This window comes from Aquarana catesbeiana, linkage group LG07 (assembly GCF_042186555.1).
Source record: "Aquarana catesbeiana isolate 2022-GZ linkage group LG07, ASM4218655v1, whole genome shotgun sequence".
In the NCBI taxonomy this organism is placed as follows: Eukaryota; Metazoa; Chordata; class Amphibia; order Anura; family Ranidae; genus Aquarana; species Aquarana catesbeiana.
In genome coordinates, this window is record NC_133330.1 from 14,020,520 (window position 1) to 14,040,268 (window position 19,749).

At 47.8% G+C, this 19,749-nt stretch overlaps 1 protein-coding gene across 1 annotated transcript in view; it reads left to right on the forward strand.

The window, feature by feature from the left end:
* Positions 1–19,749, forward strand: part of MAPKAPK3 (MAPK activated protein kinase 3) — a 72,431-nt gene that overhangs the window by 35,680 nt on the left and 17,002 nt on the right. The window lies entirely within an intron of this gene.

Below are 19,749 nucleotides of genomic sequence, written 5' to 3' on the forward strand. Positions count from 1 at the left end.
TGCACAGACCTTTCTGCAAGGCCTCCCGAAGATGTTTCATCCTCTGCTCCCTCTGCGATGGCAAGATAAGGTCCGCAACCTTACCCTTGTAACGTGGATCAAGGAGGGTTGCCAGCCAGTATTGGTCCTTCTCCTTGATACCACGAATACGAGGATCCTTACGCAGGCTTTGCAGGATCAGGGAGGCCATGCAGCGTAGGTTTGCTGAGGCATTCGGTCCGGAGTCCTCTGGGTCACTAAGAACGACATGGTCCGCAGCCACCTCCTCCCAGCCACGTACAAGTCCATGTGTTTCTTGGGACTGATCCCTTAAAGACTGCTGCTGATGCTGAGTGCCAGGCTCCACCTCCATACTGACACAATCTTCCTCCTCCTCCTTTTCCTCCTCCTCCTCTTCCTGTGTGATTGGCGGGCACGCAGGAACACTGTCTGGATAAAGGGGGCCTTGAGAGCTAAGGAAGTCCTCCTCTTCCTGCCTCTGTTCTGCCTCAAGTGCCCTGTCCATTATTCCACGCAGCGTGTGCTCCAACAGGTGGACAAGGGGGACAGTGTCACTGATGCATGCACTGTCACTGCTCACCATCCTCGTGGCCTCCTCGAATGGTGACAGGACAGTGCATGCATCCCTGATCATGGCCCACTGGCGTGGGGAAAAAAACCCAAGCTCCCCTGACCCTGTCCTGGTGCCATAGTCGCACAGGTACTCATTGATGGCCCTCTGCTGCGTGTGCAGCCGCTGCAGCATGGCCAACGTTGAGTTCCACCTGGTGGGCATGTCACAGATTAGGCGGTTCTTGGGCAGGTTAAACTCCTTTTGGAGGTCCGTCAGCCGAGCACTGGCATTATATGACCGGCGGAAATGCACACAGACTTTCCTGGCCTGCCTCAGGACATCCTGTAAGCCCGGGTACCTGCCCAAGAACCGCTGCACCACCAAGTTAAGGACGTGAGCCAAACAGGGCACATGGGTCATTTGTCCCTGTCGGAGGGCAGAGAGGAGGTTGGTGCCATTGTCGCAAACCACCATTCCTGCCTTAAGTTGGCGTGGCGTCAACCACCTCTGAACCTGCCCCTGCAGAGCTGACAGAACCTCTGCCCCAGTGTGGCTCCTGTCCCCCAAGCACACCAGCTCAAGCACCGCATGGCATCTTTTGGCCTGCGTACTTGCGTAGCCCCTTGAACGCCTACGGAGCACCGCTGGTTCCGAGGAAGAGGCCATGGAGGAAGAAGAAGAGGAGGGGGTGGAGGAGAGAGGTGTGTCACAATCAGCATTTTGGAGGCGTGGTGGCGGAACAACCTCCAACACTACTGCACCTTGTCCTGCATCCTTCCCAGCTGCCAGCAGAGTCACCCAATGCGCCGTGAAACTTAGGTAACGTCCCTGTCCATGCCTGCTGGACCATGAGTCAGCGGTAATATGCACCTTACCGCTGACCGCCCTGTCCAGCGAGGCATGGACATTGCCTTCCACATGCCGGTAGAGAGCCGGAATCGCCTTCCGTGAGAAAAAGTGGCGTTTGGGTACCTGCCACTGAGGAACCGCACATTCCACAAACTCACGGAAGGGGGCAGAGTCTACCAACTGAAAAGGCAGCAGTTGAAGTGCTAGCAATTTTGCCAAGCTAGCATTCAACCGCTGGGCATGTGGATGGCTGGGAGCAAACTTCTTTCGGCGGTGCAGCAGCTGGGGCAGGGAAATTTGCCTGGTACAATCTGACGTCGGTGTACCAAAAGCAGATTGCCCACAAGTACTTGGTTGTGACACACCTAATTCTACACCTTCATTCCTCTCACTGCAGGTCTCAGAGAGGACTGAAGGTCTAGTGGGGTTGGAAATCTCAGCTGATGAGGAGCAAGGAGAGATCCTCTTTGTTCTTTGGTGTGGGTCTTTTAGATACGCTTGCCAACGAACTGCATGGCAGGTCAACATATGTCTGGTCAAGCATGTGGTACCCAAGCGGGAGATATTTTGGCCACGCGAGATACGCTTGAGACATATGTTGCAAATAGCAGCGGTGCGATCTGATGCACTCGTCTCAAAAAAGGCCCACACCAAAGAACTTTTTGAATAACGCGCAGAGACTGCAGCGCCCTGCACATGTGGAGCTTTGGGGTGTGATGCAGTCAATGTGCTGCCCTTAGGCTGGCCCCTGGAGGGCATCCTGCCTCGTTGGTGATGTGCTGCCGCCTCCTCCTCCTCCTCCTCCTCCTCCTCCTCTCTCCTATCAGGCACCCACGTTGAGTCAGTGACCTCATCATCCCCTCCCTCCTCATCACTGGAGCAAACCTGGCAGTATGCTGCAGCAGGGGGAGCATGACTGCCAGATTGCTGTCCTTCTTGGGCACCCCCTCTGTCCGCGCTCATGTTACTGCCTTCATCGAGCTCAGTATCGTCATCAGAGCCTTCCAAACGCTGGGCATCCTCCTGGAGCATGTACCCAACACTGTGGTCAAACAGTTCGAGGGAATCCTCATGAGGACATGGTGGAGCTAGGGAAGGAGTCACTGATGACATTGAGCTGAGGGAAGAGGCCGCTGCTTTGCCAGACAAAGCACCCTGGGCATGGGTGAGAGAGGATGAGGAGGATGAGGACGGCTTGGTCATCCACTCGACCAAGTCTTCCGCATGTTGCGGCTCAACATGGCCAGCTGCCGAAAAAAAGGCCAAGCGTGTCCCATGGCCACGTGCTGATGAGGATGCACCGTCTCCACGACCAGCACTAGACACAGAGCCTGCTTGCCCTCTCTTATTGGCTTGTGACTGTCTGCCTCTCCTTCTTGGCCTTCCAGACATACTAATGGCCTGTAGCTGCACTAAGCTGGGATAGAACACCTGTAATTTTCTTCAAGTAGCTTTATATACTGTAACCAGACAAGCCTGCCTGTCAGTAGGAAGATAACAGGAACGGATCTAGCTGAACACTGTGAGCAGGACGCACTGTACTAAATGTAAATAGTCTAGCTGCCTGACCGTGGTACTAATAGGATCAAATAGAACACCTGTAATTTTCTTCAGGTAGCTTTATATACTGTAACCAGACAAGCCTGCCTGTCAGTAGGAAGATAACAGGAACGGATCTAGCTGTACACTGTGAGCAGGACGCACTGTACTAAATGTAAATAATCTAGCTGCCTGACCGTGGTACTAATAGGATCAAATAGAACACCTGTAATTTTCTTCAGGTAGCTTTATATACTGTAACCAGACAAGCCTGCCTGTCAGTAGGAAGATAACAGGAACGGATCTAGCTGTACACTGTGAGCAGGACGCACTGTACTAAATGTAAATAGTCTAGCTGCCTGACCGTGGTACTAATAGGATCAAATAGAACACCTGTAATTTTCTTCAGGTAGCTTTATATACTGTAACCAGACAAGCCTGCCTGTCAGTAGGAAGATAACAGGAACGGATCTAGCTGTACACTGTGAGCAGGACGCACTGTACTAAATGTAAATAGTCTAGCTGCCTGACCGTGGTACTAATAGGATCAAATAGAACACCTGTAATTTTCTTCAGGTAGCTTTATATACTGTAACCAGACAAGCCTGCCTGTCAGTAGGAAGATAACAGGAACGGATCTAGCTGAACACTGTGAGCAGGACGCACTGTACTAAATGTAAATAGTCTAGCTGCCTGACCGTGGTACTAATAGGATCAAATAGAACACCTGTAATTTTCTTCAGGTAGCTTTATATACTGTAACCAGACAAGCCTGCCGGTCAGTAGGAATTTAACAGGAACGGATCTAGCTGAACACTGTGAGCAGGACGCACTGCACTAAATGTAAATAGCAGGAACGGATCTAGCTGAACACTGTGAGCAGGACGCACTGCACTAAATGTAAATAGTCTAGAAGATAACAGGAACGGATCTAGCTGAACACTGTGAGCAGGACGCACTGCACTAAATGTAAATAGTCTAGAAGATAACAGGAACGGATCTAGCTGAACACTGTGAGCAGGACGCACTGCACTAAATGTAAATAGCAGGAACGGCTCTAGCTGAACACTGTGCGCAGGACGCACTGCACTAAATGTAAATAGCAGGAACGGATCTAGCTGAACACTGTGAGCAGGACGCACTGCACTAAATGTAAATAGCAGGAACGGATCTAGCTGAACACTGTGAGCAGGACGCACTGCACTAAATGTAAATAGCAGGAACGGATCTAGCTGAACACTGTGAGCAGGACGCACTGCACTAAATGTAAATAGCAGGAACGGATCTAGCTGAACACTGTGAGCAGGACGCACTGCACTAAATGTAAATTGCAGGAACGGATCTAGCTGAACACTGTGAGCAGGACGCACTGCACTAAATGTAAATAGTCTAGAAGATAACAGGAACGGATCTAGCTGAACACTGTGAGCAGGACGCACTGCACTAAATGTAAATAGCAGGAACGGATCTAGCTGAACACTGTGAGCAGGACGCACTGCACTAAATGTAAATAGCAGGAACGGATCTAGCTGAACACTGTGAGCAGGACGCACTGCACTAAATGTAAATAGCAGGAACGGATCTAGCTGAACACTGTGAGCAGGACGCACTGCACTAAATGTAAATTGCAGGAACGGATCTAGCTGAACACTGTGAGCAGGACGCACTGCACTAAATGTAAATAGTCTAGAAGATAACAGGAACGGATCTAGCTGAACACTGTGAGCAGGACGCACTGCACTAAATGTAAATAGCAGGAACGGATCTAGCTGAACACTGTGAGCAGGACGCACTGCATTAAATGTAAATAGTCTAGATAGAAGATAACAGGAACGGATCTAGCTAAACTGAATACAGTGTATATATATATATGCAACACCTGGGATGCATATATATACACAATACACTGTAAGTGCAGCTAACTGACTGACTGTTCTGCCTAATCTATCTAACTCAAATCAAATGACACTGTCTCTCTCTCTCTCTATCTCTCAGCACACCGGAACACACACTACACAGGGCCGCCGTGCAGGCGGCCTTATATAGTGTGGGGTGTGTACTAAATCCCCTGAGCCATAATTGGCCAAAGCCACCCTGGCTTTGGCCAATTACAGCTCTCTCTACTGACAGCGCTGTGATTGGCCAAGCATGCGGGTCATAGTGCATGCTTGGCCAATCATCAGCCAGCAATGCACTGCGATGCCGCAGTGAATTATGGGCCGTGACGCGCCACACGAATTTAGCGCGAACGGCCCATAACGTTCGCAATTCGGCGAACGATCGAACAGCCGATGTTCGAGTCGAACATGGGTTCGACTCGAACACGAAGCTCATCCCTACACGTGAACTGTATATTATGCATATGCATGTTTTTACTCCATTGTCCACTTTCAATGGATTGTTTATAGATGTTTTGTCTGTCACTCGCGATGTTATATCTTCTCAATAAAGACCAACCTTGATTGTTAAAAAAAAAAAATCTATTTATTTCATTTGTAAATAACTTTTCAATGCTTTGTACCATTGCTGACAGCTGAAGTTAAAATAAAACAGTTGCGGTATCGGTAATAGGTATCAGTGAGTACTAAAAATATAGGTACTCGTACTCATTGTAAAAAAAAATGGTATCGGTGCCTCCCTAGTTCACATGATCATAAACCCTGCTTCCCGGCATCCTAAACCAAATGGTGCAGGAATCGGATTTCATACGTGTGAACACCCAAAAAAAAAAAAAGGGGTCCTGCACGAATGTGATGCAAATTCAACCATCTGATGCATCACACAGACATTACATGTCTGGGGGTCTATTGTTGCTGGGGGGAGGGGATCTATTGTTGCTGGGGGGGTAATTGCTGCTGGCTGTGGGGGATCTATTCAGGGCCGGTGCTACCACTAGGCAAACTAGGCAGCCTCCTAGGGAGCCCTGCTACCTAGGGCACCCGGCCACTGGTGTTCCTACTCTCTTCTCTCTGCAGCAATCTCTGCAGCAAGTCTCAGCATCAGCAGGCAGCCGTCGCTCCGTTCTAACATAGTGTCAGAGGTGCAGCGGCAGCAGGGGACTGTGTCTGTATCCCATCTCCCGAATGAATGGAAGCAAGCAAACATTCATTGATGGGCGCTGGTAAGCTGCATTTGATGGGTGCTGGGGAGGCTGCATTTGATGGGCGTTGGTGAGGCTGCATTGATGGGTGCTGGTGAGGCTGCATTGATGGGCACTGGTGAGGCTGCACTGATGGGCACTGGTGAGGCTGCATTCGATGGGCGCTGGTGAGGCTGCATTGATGGGCACAGGTGAGGCTGCATTGATGGGCACTGGTGAGGCTGCATTGATGGGCACTGGTGAGGCTGCATTGATGGGTGCTGGTGAGGCTGCATTCGATGGGCGCTGGTGAGGCTGCATTGATGGGTGCTGGTGAGGCTGCATTCGATGGGCGCTGGTGAGGCTGCATTGATGGGTGCTGGTGAGGCTGCATTAGATGGGCGCTGGTGAGGCTGCATTGATGGGTGTTGGTGAGGCTGCATTTGATGGGTGCTGGTGAGGCTGTATTGATGGGCACTGGTGAGGCTGCATTGATGGGCACTGGTGAGGCTGCATTTGATGGGCGCTGGTGAGGCTGCATTTGATGGGCGCTGGTGAGGCTGCATTCGATGGGCGTTGGTGAGGCTGCATTGATGGGTACTGGTGAGGCTGCATTTGATGGGTGCTTCATTAAAAAGGTGGGGTTTACATGGGCAGGGGAAAGGGGGTGGAGTCAGGGGTGGAGCCAGGGGGGCGACAAAATGAGGTTTCGCCTAGGGTGTCAAAAATCCTTGCACCAGCCCTGGATTTATTTTACTACTTTTCTTGTTATCATTAAAGGGGTTGTAAACCTTCGTGTTTGTTCATCTTAATGCATCCTATGCATTAAGGTGAAAAAACTTCTGCCACTGACCGGCTCCCCAGCCCCCCAGTTTTACTCACCTTAGCCCGTTCGTTCCCTTGGCGGAGATGCACTGTACCTCTCTGCCCAGGGTTCTTGGCTCTTGATTGAATAGATTGATAGCAGCGCAGCCATTGGCTACCGCTGCTGTCAATCAAATCCAATGACGCGGGTGCCAGGGGGCGGGGCCGAGTCCAGCATTCTGTGTCAATGGAGGCAAATGCTGGACTCGGGAGCGTGCCCACAAGGTAACCCCCCCGGTAGAGCGCTTCTCATAGAGGATTTACCGATGCGAGGAGGAGCCACGAGCGCCGTTAGGGGACCTCAGAAGACAGTGTTCGGGGCCACACTGTGCAAAACGAACTGCACAGTGGAAGTAAGTATGATATGTTTGTTATTTAAAAAAAAACAAAAAAAACAGAGTTTACAAACCCTTTAACAAATTCTATACAAAGTACTTAGCACCACAAAATGATACTTGGCTCTATATTCTCTGAATGAGGAGGTACTGGGAGGTAGGTAGGGGGTGGAACCAAGGGGCGGGGCTCAGAGGTTGGTAGTGGGCGGAGTCAAGGGATGACTCAGAAGTGGGGAGTTCCTGCACCTATTCTCTGAGGCATAAAAAATGAAAATGGAATTGCCATTAACCACTCATATGATGTCCAGCAGGATAACAGCCGCCATGCGCCCGTGGGGAGGCTCTTTACCACGTGATCAGCCGTGTCCAATCACAGCTGATCACGATGTAAACAGGAAGAGCCTTTGATCGGCTTTTCCTCACTCGCGTTTGACAGACACGAGTAGAGGAGAGCCGATTGGCTGCTCTCCTGACAGGGGGGGGTCTGTGCTGATTGTTTATTAAGCGCAGCCACCCTCGGATCCCGCCCAGGACCACCATCATGCCGCCCAGGACCACCAGGATGGCCATCCACACTGGACCACCAGGTATGCCCCCCCAGACCACCAGGGAAATGCAAATCTGTGCCAAGGCAGCTGCCAATCAATGCCCAGGCAGCTGCCAATCAGTGCCCACTCACAATGCCTACCACTGCCAGTGCCACCAGGGATGCCTGCCAGTGCCACATATCAGTGCCGCGTATCAGTGCCCAGCAGTGCCGCCTATCAGTGCCCATCAGTGCTGCCTATCAGTGCCACCCATAAGTACCCGTCTTTGCAGCCTTTCAGTGCCCATCAGTGTCGCCTATCAGTGCCCATCAGTGCCACCCATGAGTGCCCATCAGTGCTGCCTATTAGTGCCCATCTGTGCTGCATATCAGTGCCACCCATTAGTGCCGCCTATCAGTGCCCATCAGTGCCCAGCAGTGCTGCCTATCAGTGCCACCCATAAGTACCCGTCTTTGCAGCCTTTCAGTGCCCATCAGTGTCGCCTATCAGTGCCCATCAGTGCTGCCTATCAGTGCCCATCTGTGCTGCATATCAGTGCCACCCATTAGTGCCGCCTACCAGTGCCCATCAGTGCCGCATATCAGTGCCCATCAGTGCCCACTCATTGGTGCCGCCTTATCAGTGCCCATCAGTGAAGGATAAAACTTACTTATTTACAAAATTTTATAACAGAAACAAAAGCAAAAATTGTATTTTTTTCAAAATTTTCAGTCTTTTTTTTATTTGTTTAGCAAAAAATAAAAACCGCAGAGGTGATCAAATATCACCAAAAGAAAGCTCTATTTGTGGGAACAAAATGATAAAAATTGATAAAAAGTTTGGGTGCAGTGTAGCATGACCGCGCAATTGTCATTTAAACAGCGACAGTGCAGAAAGCTGAAAAATGGCCTGGGCAGGAAGGGGGGTAAGTGCCCGGTATTGAAGAAGTGGTTAAATATATCTTCTGAAAAGTTTTTTATTACCTCTAACTGATAGCTAGCTTGTCCCCCCCCCCCCCCCCCCAGTGAAACACTTCCACTTAGACAGATTAGGAGTGGAATTATCTTGAAGAGCTTTCTTCTGAATTTCTATTTCCAGAGACTTATCGGCACTGAACACATTTACAGAGGAAGTGAAAGAGAAATATTACGACAAGTACAACTTCTTCTCCCACCGACTCCCCCTTCATCAGCCTCCTTCAGCCTGCAATGGCAGCCACTATAATTCCATCCATCCTATATCATATTTTCTTTACAATTCTATATACAAAGTTGCGAAAGTTCTTGGCGCCTGTCACATAAAAAAAAATTATTCTTATTTGGGAATGTAAATCGCCCCTCACAGATTGCAAGCTCTTGTGACAAGGGCTCCTCTTTCAGTTTGCAGTGCCGATCGGTCTTGGCATATTTTTCCCCGGATAAAAATAGCGCCTCTCCTGCCTCTGTCATGTTTCTGCGCTATAAATATCGCTGGCGTGAAGTGCCGCCTTACCGCACAAGTGATGGAGCCGATGCCAGTTTATGGATGCAAGTTGTTTATTGTTTACGTGTGTTTGCCGCTGAGTTTGCCGCGGCAGGACAGTCTTCCGGTCCATAAATTGAGGGTTAGAAGTCTCACTAATCTGGGTTCCTGAAATAAATTTTGTCTGTGTTAATCACATGAACCAGTAAGATTTTGTCATATCTTTAATGCAGGTTACATAAGAAAAAGAGAAAGTCGCCATTCAAAACAACACAGTTAAGTTGTATAACACTCACAGACAATGAATCTCGTGAGCTACAGATCCAAAATCCAACATCCATTCTTTGCATTTCCGCTAAAGATTTCCCCATTATATTAGGCATTCCACAGCATCACCGCTCTTACCATAAAGAATCCTATACTGTTGGCATATTTGTCTTTCCTCTGCATGCGACAGAAACCCCCTGGCCTTATTGTTCTGATCTCTATCAGAATTCCTGACCTTCAACTGGAGCATGCAACATTTGCATGGCCTTGAAAGGAAGAAAATATTAAAAAGCTAAAAATGTACAAAAAGGAAAACAAAAATAAGGGAAAAGATTGTTACTAGGACACAGGCAGCTCCTGCTGTCTAGAGTTCTTGGTTGCTAGGATACAGGCAGCGTCTTTGGTTTCTAGGACATAGGCAGCTCCTGTTGCCTAGAGTCTTCAGTTGCTAGGATACAGGCAGCTTCTTTGGTTACTAGGACACCGCCAGCTACTGCTGCCTAGAATTTTTGACTGCTAGGATACAGGCAGCATCATTGGTTACTAGGACACAGGCAGCTCTTGCTACCTAGATTCCTCAGTTGCTAGGATACAGGCAGTGTCTTTGGTTACTAGGACTCGAGCAGCACCTGCTGCCTCGAGTCCACCGTTGCTAGGATACAGGCAGCATCTTTGGTTACTAGGACACAGGCAGTTCCTGCTGTAGGCAGAAATTACATAAGCGGCGGCCCCTCCATTAGGGGCGCATGGGCATCAGCCCCCCCCCTCATCTATGCGTCCGGCCACCTTACCTACATGCAGGGCTGCCAGATCATGGATTCCAATGGGGGGGGGTTTGAAGCACATGACTAAAGCCAGAGGCTCTAATATGGTTAAAAAAAATGGTGGATTCAGGGTGCAGAGCACTGTGCTCTGAGCTCACCCAGTTGTGTGACAATAGAGAAGGAATATTCACAATTGCCACCCTGATCCTCCTTATTGCCAATCAGGAAGCAGGTCTGGAGACTGAAAGCGGGTCTTGGCTGAGAGGACAGGCAATCCTGTTGGACGCCTAGGAGGAGGAGGGAGGAGACGCCGTGATGGAGAAGAGGAGACAGGAGCCGCTGCCCACCTCCTGCCTCCTGCCAACTTGGGGTAAGTGCCAGCTCGACCAACCACCAACCGCCCAGAGGGGGGTGGTTGTTTGCCGCCCCACCCAAAAAAAAAAAACACCACCGCCACTGAATCTTTTAGTCACCATACAATCTTTGTACAATCATCTATAAATATACCAAAATTATGTAATATGAGAACCTACCTGAACAAACCAATCAATATATAGCCAATTAGACAGTCCTTTGCACTAAAAAGGTGTTGGTAGACCTGAAGGGGATTGTACAATCAGATTGCAATGTGTGTTGTGAGCTTGAGCTATTACAGGCGCTGCAAAAACCCAATTGTGCAAAAAAAAAAAATTGTGCAAAAAAAAAAGTACTTTTACTTGCGCATGATTGGCAAAGTGATCAGTCTATTTGCCTTTAGCAAACTAACTCCAAGGAGCACTGGTTGGTATCTTACTGCAAGAATTAAGATACTGTGGATCTGAGCCGTGTAAAATTGGCCAGCAGCAGGACACTTATAATCAGGGATAATAGGCCTAACTGGTGTATGCCTAACTTTTATCTATGGAGACAGGGGGTACAGTAAATGTTATTGATATAATGTGAGATTTTTTGGGTACACAATGTTCTTAAACTTCAGGTTTTTCTCTTTCAAATGATGCAATAGTATGCTGCAAACAAAAGGCAGCTTAAAGAACAGATGGCTAAGCCACCCCCTCCCTGGCTTATCCAAAAGCCCCCTTATTGTCCTTTCAGGTCCGCTAGCCATAGCTCAGACGCCAAAATCTGCATAAAAATGTGACAGGATTGTGAATCTCAAACCTGCAGGATTTACCTCCAAACCATAGAAGAGGTGAACCTGAACCTCATACCTACGCAGGTGCTGCACTGTACACTGTACTGCTGGAGAGAAGCTCAGTGACTGCGCAGGATCGCTAGAAATGAAAATGAATCCACAGAAAATAATAGTAAAATAAGGTGGGAAATAAGGATTTAATTAGGGTTATTAGGGAAAATTAAGAGTTAATATTTGGTTAAAAAAAGACACATTTTATTTAAAAAAAAAAAAAAAAACACAACACTTTTTAAAACTTTTCAGGTTGGTTTAACTGACATTGGATGCAGATGAAAGCTCATTGCTTAATCTGCAGATGAATAAAACAGAGTAGATACAAAATAAACAATGTTACTTTGTATCTCTCTATCTCCCGTCTGATCAAGGTTTATAAACAATGTTACTTTGTATCTCTCTATCGCCTGTCTGATCAATGTTTCTAAACAATGTTACTGTGTACCTCTCTATCTCCCGTCTGATCAATGTTTATAAACAATGTTACTTTGTATCTCTCTATCTCCCGTCTGATCAATGTTTATAAACAATGTTACTTTGTATCTCTCTATCGCCTGTCTGATCAATGTTTATAAACAATGTTACTGTGTACCTCTCTATCTCCCGTCTGTTCAAGGTTTATAAACAATGTTACTTTGTATCTCTCTATCTCTCTTGGTTGATCAATGTTTACTTGTATCTCTCTATCTCTCTCTCTGATGAATGTTTATAAACAATGTTACTTTCTATCTCTCTATCTCCTGTCTGATCAATGTTTATAAACAATGTTACATTGTATCTCTTTATCTCCTGTTTGATTAATGTTTATAAACAAAGTGACTTTCTATCTCTCTATCTCCTGTCTGATCAATGTTTATAAACAATGTTACTTTGCATTTCCCTATCTCCTGTCTGATCAGTGTTTATAAACAATGTTACTTTGTATCTCTCTAGCCTCCATCTGATCAATGTTTATAAACATTCTGGTTGATTTACTAAAACCAGAGAGTGCAAAGTCTGGTGCAGCTGTGCATGGGAGCCGATCGGCTTCTAACTAAAGCTTCTTCATTTAAGCTTTGACAAGAAAAAACCTGGAAGCTAATTTGTTTCTATGCAGAGCTGCACCAGATGTTGCACTCTTCAGTTTTAGTAAATCAACCCAAATGCTACTTTGTATCTCTCTATCTTCTGTCTGATCAATGTTTATAAACAATGTGACTTTCTATCTCTCTATCTCCTGTCTGATCAATGTTTATAAACAAAGTGACTTTCTATCTCTCTATCTCATGTCTGATCAATGTTTATAAACAATGTTACTTTGTATTTCCCTATCTCCTGTCTGATCAATGTTTATAAACAATGTTACTTTGTATCTGACTTCCTACTGTTTGATCAATGTTTATAAACATTGTTACTTTGTATCTCTCTATCTCCTGTCTGATTAATGTTTATAAACATTGTTACTTTGTAACTATCTCTGGTAGGGAATCACTGGCAAGTGTGAAGGGAGAGTGGCAGTGGGGCAGAAGGACAGGGTATACTCCATACTTGTGTGCTCCTCAATGAAGTTTCTTTGGTCACGTGTAGTACCTACAGTGTCCACAAGTAGTTAAGGAACGATTAGACATCATCCCCTAGACATCCCCATACATTGATCTAGCCTGAGAATGGACAAACTTTTCAAACTTGTCCCATTGTTATTCTCTGATCTGACATTTACACGTAAACACCGGCGGCTAACGGAGCGGTCTGAACCGTCCACGCCAAGCGCTGATTTCTGGCCATTCACGGACAGTCGCAGACATATAACACGCAGACGGTGTCTGTACTTTCTCCATCACATTTGCTTACTGGCCCAGTTTTATCAGATTAGCAGCTTGAGTCGATGGCTTAATCATTATCCGTTGACAAGGGAGGGGGTGGGGGAGTCACCTTCGTATAAGTTGAAATTAAATAGTTCCTGTGGGCGTTCGTATCATGGGAAATTTATTTATTACCGCCCTCAGGAATTTAACGTGCGACCCTCTGGGAGCTCACATATGATTAAAAGCAGATTAGGACCTTTTCCAGGAATCTGCTGAACCGCAGTGCTGGCGCCGGAGTGCCACAAGCAGGTTTGACCAGTTCTGCTGAGCTGCCGACTTCCAGGGACAGTCCCGGAACCTAGAATTCTGTCCCTGGAAACAGCTGAGATTTTTAGCACTGACCGAGTGGACAAAAACCTATAAACCGATCGTCCACATCTGCAATGCTTCTTACAGAGAATTTCAGGAGAGTTATCGAGGAAGGAGCAGAGTCCTCCAGCAGTACAGAGTATTTCAGGAGAGGAGAGTTATAGAGGAAGGAGCAGAGTCCTCCAGCAGTGCAGAGTATTTCAGGAGAGGAGAGTTATAGAGGAAGGAGCAGAGTCCTCCAGCAGAGCAGAGTATTTCAGGAGATGAGAGTTATAGAGAGAGGAGCAGAGTCCTCCAGCAGTGCAGAGTATTTCAGGAAAGGAGAATTATAGAGAGAGGAGCAGAGTCCTCCAGCAGGGCAGAGTATTTCAGGAGAGGAGAGTTATAGAGGAAGGAGAGGAGTCCTCCAGCAGTGCAGAGTATTTCAGGAGAGGAGAGTTATAGAGGAAAGAGCAGAGTCCTCCAGCAGAGCAGAGTATTTCAGGAGAGGAGAGTTATAGAGAGAGGAGCAGAGTCCTCCAGCAGAGCAGAGTATTTCAGGAGAGGAGAGTTATAGAGGAAGGAGCAGAGTCCTCCAGCAGTGCAGAGTATTTCAGGAGAGGAGAGTTATAGAGGAAGGAGCAGAGTTCTCCAGCGGTGCAGAGTATTTCAGGAGAGGAGAGTTATAGAGGAAGGAGAGGAGTCCTCCAGCAGTGCAGAGTATTTCAGGAGAGGAGAGTTATAGAGGAAGGAGCAGAGTCCTCCAGCAGAGTATTTCAGGAGAGGAGAGTTATAGAGGAAGGAGAGGAGTCCTCCAGCAGAGTATTTCAGGAGAGGAGAGTTATAGAGGAAGGAGCAGAGTCCTCCAGCAGAGCAGAGTATTTCAGGAGAGGAGAGTTATATAGGAAGGAGCAGAGTCCTCCAGCAGAGCAGAGTATTTCAGGAGAGGAGAGTTATATAGGAAGGAGCAGAGTCCTCCAGCAGAGCAGAGAATTTCAGGAGAGGAGAGTTATAGAGGAAGGAGCAGAGTCCTCCAGCAGTGTAGAGTATTTCAGGAGAGGAGAGTTATAGAGGAAGGAGCAGAGTCCTCCAGCAGTGCAGAGTATTTCAGGAGAGGAGAGTTATAGAGGAAGGAGCAGAGTCCTCCAGCAGTGCAGAGTATTTCAGGAGAGGAGAGTTATAGAGGAAGGAGCAGAGTCCTCCAGCAGAGTATTTCAGGAGAGGAGAGTTATAGAGGGAGGAGCAGAGTCCTCCAGCAGTGCAGAGTATTTCAGGAGAGGAGAGTTATAGAGGAAGGAGCAGAGTCCTCCAGCAGAGTATTTCAAGAGAGGAGAATTATAGAGGAAGGAGCAGAGTCCTCCAGCAGAGTATTTCAGGAGAGGAGAGTTATAGAGGAAGGAGCAGAGTCCTCCAGCAGTGCAGAGTATTTCAGGAGAAGAGAGTTATAGAGGGAGGAGCAGAGTCATCCAGCAGTGCAGAGTATTTCAGGAGAGGAGAGTTATAGAGGAAGGAGCAGAGTCATCCAGCAGTGCAGAGTATTTCAGGAGAGGAGAGTTATAGAGGGAGGAGCAGAGTCCTCCAGCCGTGCAGAGTATTTCAGGAGAGGAGAGTTATAGAGGAAGGAGCAGAGTCCTCCAGCAGAGTATTTCAGGAGAGGAGAGTTATAGAGGAAGGTGCAGAGTCCTCCAGCAGAGTATTTCAGGAGATGAGAGTTATAGAGGAAGGAGCAGAGTCCTCCAGCAGTGCAGAGTATTTCAGGAGAGGAGAGTTATAGAGGAAGGAGCAGAGTCCTCCAGCAGTGCAGAGTATTTCAGGAGAGGAGAGTTATAGAGGAAGGAGCAGAGTCCTCCAGCAGAGTATTTCAGGAGAGGAGAGTTATAGAGGGAGGAGCAGAGTCCTCCAGCAGTGCAGAGTATTTCAGGAGAGGAGAGTTATAGAGGAAGGAGCAGAGTCCTCCAGCAGTGCAGAGTATTTCAGGAGAGGAGAGTTATAGAGGAAGGAGCAGAGTCCTCCAGCAGAGCAGAGTATTTCAGGAGAGGAGAGTTATAGAGGAAGGAGCAGAGTCCTCCAGCAGAGTATTTCAGGAGAGGAGAGTTATAGAGGAAGGAGCAGAGTCCTCCAGCAGAGTATTTCAAGAGAGGAGAGTTATAGAGGGAGGAGCAGAGTCCTCCAGCAGTGCAGAGTATTTCAGGAGAGGAGAGTTATAGAGGAAGGTGCAGAGTCCTCCAGCAGAGCAGAGTATTTCAGGAGAGGAGAGTTATAGAGGGAGGAGCAGAGTCCTCCAGCAGTGCAGAGTATTTCAGTGTTTCATTATCAGTGTAAAGGATGTTGAAGGAACTTGTTCTCACATTCTTCTCTATTATTGCTCTTTATCTTCCCCCTTGATACACACAATTTACAATAACAGCAGCTATAAAAACATCCCCTGCAATTTTCTACATAGCAACAGCGTGAGAGTGGATGAAATCAAAGCAGCCTGGGGGGAGGGGGGGCTCTGAATTCGAAGGACGCGATGCGATTTGCGGTTTGTTGCCGTCTTTCTGCCCTTACAATGTTTTCTTCTTTCTGTAGAGCTCTCACCCTGACCCGCACAATAAAAACATAAACAAACCTTTCTACGTCTGCAGTACATTTTATTCTCATTGTCGGATCTCTCACAAGGCCGCTGAATGTAACGATCGTTTGTGCAACACTAGAGGATAAACATGGAAACTTTCTATAGAACTTCTCAGAACCGAACAATATGAAGAGCACCTGTCAGAGGAGAGAGATAACGTCCTGAGCTGAGCTGTTTTTGAGAGGTGTGAACTCCAGATCTTTTACCTTCATTCTTCGTTGACCCCTTCGTTACCGGACACTTTCACCCCCCTCTTCCTGCCCAGGCCAATGTTCAGTTTTCAGCGCTCTCACACCAATTGCGCGGTCATGCAACGCTGTACCCATACAACATTTTGATCATTTTTTTGAGACAGGCAGAGCTTTCTTTTAGTGGTATTGAATCTCCACTGGGGTTTTTATTTTTTGCTAAACAAGCGAAAAAAGACTGAAAATTTTGGGGGAAAAAAAAGTTTTGTTAGTTTCTCTAAAAAAAATCTTGCAAATTAATAATTTTTCTTCTTCACTGATGTGTGAGGTTAGGCTGCATTGATGGGCACTGATGGGATGCACTGGTGGGCACCAATGAAGCTGCACTGGTGGGCACTGATGAGGCTGCACTGGTGGGAACTGATAGGGTGCATTGGTGTGCACTAATGAGGAGGCACTGAAGAGGAGGCCGTGATGGGCACTGATAAGCTGCAGTGATGAGGTGGCACTGATGGGCAATGATAGGCTGCACTGATAGGCACTGATAAGCTGCACTGATCTGTACTGCTGTGCACTGATTGGCACTGATGGGGCTGCACCGATGGGCACTAATAAGGAGGCACTGATGAGGCTGCACTGGTGGGCACTGATGAGGCGGCACTGATGGGCACTGATAAGCTGCACTGATGGGCACTAATGAGAAGGCACTAGTGGGCAATGATGGGCTGCACTGATGGGTACTGATAAGCTGCACGGATCTGCACCAATGGGCACTGATTGACACTTATGGGGCTGCACCGATGGGTACTAATGAGGAGGCACTGATGGGCACTGATGAGATGGCACTGATGGGCACCGATTAGGAGGCACTGATGGGCACTTATAAGGTGCACTGATGAGGAGGCACTGATGGGCACTGATAAGCTCCACTGATGGGCACCGATTAGGAGGCACTGATGGGCACTTATAAGCTGCACTGATGAGGAGGCACTGATGGGCAATGATAAGCCGCACTGATCTGCACTGATGGACACTGATTGGCACTGATGGGGCTGCACCGATGGGCACTAATGAGGAGGCGCTGATGAGGCTGCACTGATGGGCACTGATGGGGCGGCTCTGATGGGCACTGATAAGCTTCACTGATAAGGAGGCACTGATGGGCACTGATAATCTGCACTGATCAGCACTGATGGGTACTGATTGGCACTGATGCGGCTGCAACAATGGGCACTAATGAGGAGACACCGATGAGGCTGCACTGATGGACAATGATGAGGCTGCACTGATGGGGTAGCACTGATGGGCACTGATAAGCTGCACTGATCTTCACTGATGGGCACTGATTATCAGTGTAAACAGTGTACCGATAGTCTTGCCGGATAGCTGCTCTCCTTTCCTCACACAGACGTGGGAAGAAAGGACTGCCAATAACCAGCAAGTCTGTTTACATGTGATCAGCTGAGATTGGCTCTTTACCGCTATCTGTGATCAGCTGTGTCCAAAAGACACAGCAGTCACAGAGCATGCCGGATTGGCCCCCCAGGGGGGCATGTGGGAGGCGGGGTTTTGGGAGGACGTCCATGAACTGGAAGCCTGCGCTGTAGTTGTCTTTTGGCTGTAGCACGGGCAGGAAGAGGTTAAAGTGCATGTCTGGGCAAAATACAACAAGAAAACCTATGCAGTACATTTCTGCCATACATGCACATTTCCCCGGGTTTATCCTTGTAAACACCCCGCAAGCACTGAGAAATGCCCATTGGTCTGCCAGAAGTGCACTCAGTTCCTAATTTCCTATTGTGGGCTGACAACATTTAGCATTTTTATGGACTGGGTGGTGTCAGCCCTGCCCTTTGTCTTTTAATTAAACTATTAAACAACTCCCGCTTCCTTCAGCGCTGCAAAGCATAGGCACTAATTGTCTTCTAGTCCAAGATAAGGACTTTGTGAGCTAATCAGTCTCCTCAAAGTGGACCTTCACCCCAAACTAAGTCACTCCCAGCCTCCCCACCCCCCCGCTCTCCCAGATTTACATTTGTGCCATATATGTAATGAGGTTTAATGTTATCTGATACAGAGATACAGTACACCGAGTGAGCGTTGTCACCTTAGCACAGGAAGTGTGTTATTGGCAGGATCACCTAGTCCTGACGAACAGCACCACTCCAGGCAGCCTGGACTGTCAACCATCCGCATGTGCTCGGCCTCCCGAGATCCAACCCCCCCCCCCCACAGTACAAAATTTGGGTTCTTTCTGAATCGCCATAAATAATTGGCACCAGGCAAAGAAGCAAGCAAGCCAGCAAAGTCAACCAGACATATCCATCTGCATCCAATGCAACTTCTGACACATTTTGCACACAATGTGAAGCTATGACAAAAGCCTGGACTGTGGTCGAAACGCATTAGGGGCGGAGTTACGGTGGAGAGTGGTACTTGAGGTGATTGTAGCCGTATTAGTGCAATTGTGACAGAGAAAACTGAGTACTGTCTGTGATACTTTTTTTATTTGCACTAACATATCATTTTTTATGGACAAGCTTTCGGGGTGTGTCCGGACAGTACTCCATTTCCTCTGTCACAATTGCACTAATTACGGCTACAATCACCTCAAGTATGATGGAAGATACTGCATATAGCCGTAGGAAGAAGCAGTTAACCAACCTGATCAAAAAGGAAACACAGGTGGAGAGAGTGGTCTGATTTGTATAAATGACCTTGCTCAGTTGCTTCTTTGCTTGCTTGCCTGGTGCCAATAAATTTTATTGTGACAACTTCGGTAAAAAGAAAAAAAAAAAAAAACAGGTGTGCAGATACATTTCTACTAATTAATGTGTCACTGACCTGAGTTGTGTCTTTTTAACTTTTTAATGTTTTTATATACAAAAAAGAGCTGCGGCCACCTGCCATTTCTTTTTTTTTTTAGTTGCACGGTGCTGCTCAGGGGTGTCTTCTATACTGAGAGCTCCTTACCGGGGAGGGGGGAGTTGTCTGTGCTAAGGGGTCTGTAACTGGGGGGAAGGGGGAGTTTCTACCACTGAGGGGTCTGTACTGGGGAGCAGGGGGTGTTGTGTGATGAAAGGGTCTGTACTGGGGGGGGGGGGGTGAGGGGGTTCTGTACTGAGGAATCTGTACTGAGTAATGGGAAATAGGGGTGACTATATGCTGAGGGGTCTGTAAATGGGGGGCGGGGGGGTTCTGTACTTGGGCATTGGTACTCAGGGACAGGGAATGGGGGTGTCTATACTGAGGGGTCTGTACTGGGGAGCAGGGGGTGTTGTGTGATGAAAGGTTCTGTACTGGGTGGGGGGGGGGGGGGTTCTGTACTGAGTGATGGGAAATAGGGGTGACTATATGATAAGGGGTCTGTAAATGGGGGGCAGGGGGG